Below are 3,061 nucleotides of genomic sequence, written 5' to 3' on the forward strand. Positions count from 1 at the left end.
GACACCGGGGGCACCGTTCACCTACCAGCTAACGAGGAATAATACTGTACCGTTTTGTCTTCAGTCGGGGTCTCGAGCAGTAACGGAACATAAGTGGAGCCAGGTTTGTTATTTCAGTCACATTATGCGTGTCGGTGTTCCTCAAACACAGGTGGGGTTGTCGTTGATGTCTGTTACAGATAACTGAACTTTGATAGAGGAGGAAGAGGTGTGAGACCCTATCAGTGGCAGTGATGTAATGTTATCAGACATAGTTCACGGCCAGGGTGTCCTGTGGTCACCAGGATAATAGGTTTACTAGGGAAGGAACCAACTTAAAAGGGCGTTTTGTTGAATGGAGCAGCGGAACCTGTCCGTTTAGTCTCAGAGTCTTATCCTGTAGTTAATGTGCCACCTCGTACAGGTGACACATTCTCAGGTATGGGGTAAGTAAGAGATTTTAAACTAATTTCAGGTTGGTTGTCATTCACATCGGAAATTTCAATTATCACTTTGGAATCTGAGGTTAGGCCATATCCATCTTTGGCATCTACGCGCATTTCATACATTGACTCTTTCTCAAAGTCCAAAGGCCCTACTACTTTAATTTCTCCCGTGGTGTGATTTAAAGCAAATACTCTTTTGCCTGTTTCTGAAATACGACTTAATTCATAAGTCACCTCACCATTTAGACCTTCATCTGCATCAGTTGCAGCCACTTTAACCACTACAGTATCTATAGGGGAGTTTTCAGGCAGAATGGCCTCATAGACGGTCTGGCTGAACACTGGGGCGTTATCATTGGCATCCAGGACGGTCACATGCACAGTTGCAGTGCCAGTTCTTTGCGGATTGCCTCCGTCTAGTGCAGTGAGCAATAATCTCAATTCCTGCTGTTCTTCGCGGTCTAATTCCCTATTCAACATTAGCTCTGCATATTTACCCCCATCTGATTTGGACTGAATTTTCAACACTAAATAATTGTTCGTCTGTAATGCATAGCTTTGAACAGCGTTTTGCCCGATATCTATATCGTGTGCCTCCAAAACACGGAAGCGAGAACCTTTTACAGCCAATTCATTGATTTCTATCTTTATTTCATCTTTAGTAAAAACAGGCGGATTGTCGTTTATATCATTTATTTGTAGTGAAATGCGGTGCAGCTCCAGAGGTGCCTCTAAGATTAACTCAAATTTAAGAATACAAGATGCCTTTTCTCCGCAAAGCGCCTCTCTGTCAATTCTTTGAGCTACAATCAAATCTCCAGTATTAAGGTTTATGTCACAGTACCGTTCACGGTTCAGCTCGCTATCAATGCGGGCCTTTCGAGCAGATAATTTCCCCACGTTGAGACCGAGGTTCTTTGCTATATTTCCGATGACAGATCCGGGTTTCATTTCCTCTGGAATAGAAAAGCTCACGTCTCCGTTACCAATATAAAGCAGCTGAAGAAAGAACGCAAAGCTGTAAAGCAGGCCTGCCGTCGAATATCCATTGTGTGCCATCCTGAGACAAGAATGGGAAATAGCTCAAAAACGTTGAATGATGATTATTCCCGTGCGAAAATCTGTGCCCTCTCCAGTGTAATATAATCAAACATCCGTTATACTTGCAAACTGTGTATTTGAAGCAAACCGCTGACCAAAGCACATCCAAGTCTAAAACCAGACCAGGAGAAGATCAAGCATATAAAGTAACAAAGCATGAGCAAGGGGTGGAGGTATGTTTCCTCTGCTGGTGAACAGCGACACTATGAGTGCAATTCTATTTTTGCATTTGGAAGATAAACACTAAATGTTTACAGTGGAGCTGTTTTCTTGTTCGTTTAATTTGGCACCATCCACGCGCAGAATAGAACAAGTAATCAATATTTAAGGCAATGAATAATTATTAGAGAGTTCTACTACAGAAAATGTACACATCATTTGTATTAAAAATATCATAACAAATTAGTTTAACAAAAAGACATATTTAAATGCCCTGGTAGTTTGTCAGTTGATGTGGCAACAAAAGAGACAATTGGCGGCTGGCCTGTTAATTAGCAGCTATTAGGGTGCCCCAAACCATCTTATCTCTTGTAGAAGATTATTATTCCAGTCCAGTAAGAATTGGATATGTGAGTGTACAACTGAGAAAGTGAATGGTCAAAAGTATTGCAGGGATGAACAGAGGCAGTAATCTTAGAGTGCAATAAGAAGTGTAAAAGGATAAAGTTCCACACTGAATGCTTAAATTAGGAATATCATAAAAATCCAATATTATAAAATGACAGACATGAACATCCTTAGACAGTATGCATATTTACCAAAGAGCTAAAATGGAAAAAGTAAACTTAATTAAGTGTGCTGCTATGGAATGTTTAGGGAGTGTCCCATGCTCATAAGGGTCCACTTCCATAGTTGTGCATGAATAACATTTGCATGGGAAGGAAGTAAATAACCATTAATTATTATTAATTAATATCCTAATAATAAAGTGCCATTGTATGAAATCAATCTTTAAAGCATTACTGTGCTGCAAATAAGGGCCTCATCTGCGTACATCCAGGGCAAGGGCACATTTACACAGAGGAGGAAGAAACAAGTTTTAATAACGCTAAGAGTCTCTGAGGTTCTACTTTAAAACAATTTAAGAAGGAGTATAACTAAAAACTGGATAAAGGATCAGCTCCTAAAACATGTCATTGTGTGTTGTGATATCTAGGGATTACTATTGGGAGACCCGAGGAGTATCCTCTCCTCTCGGGAGAACACGTGTAAAGAGACTGACATTTTTTGTATCTGTGCTGGCTGGCTTTCTCATCAACTATTTAAACCGGTAGAATCAGACTCTGTTTCTCTCTGCACGTGTAGAGTTTATGCTTCTGCTTTTTTTGTGACAATTTCCTTCGTACATAACAATGCATGCATCTCTCATTCATTTGCTGTGGACATGCTTTTACGGATATTGTTCACGCTGTTAAATTTTAAAGTTATATTTTGGTTAATCACCAAGTAGTTAGGGTGAAGTGGTCTTTTCCTCTTTCTCGTTCCTTTCAGGTTGACTGACTCTGTTGAAAACCAAATTAATCTGTGCGCCCCAA

At 40.2% G+C, this 3,061-nt stretch overlaps 1 pseudogene; it reads right to left on the minus strand.

Moving 5' to 3' along the window:
* Positions 1–12: 12 nt before the first annotated feature.
* On the minus strand, positions 13–1,571 carry LOC118338608 (annotated as a pseudogene).
* Positions 1,572–3,061: the final 1,490 nt, after the last annotated feature.

Source organism: Morone saxatilis, unplaced genomic scaffold (genome assembly GCF_004916995.1).
Source record: "Morone saxatilis isolate NCDOM2014 unplaced genomic scaffold, NCSU_SB_2.0 Contig442, whole genome shotgun sequence".
NCBI lineage: Eukaryota > Metazoa > Chordata > Actinopteri > Moronidae > Morone > Morone saxatilis.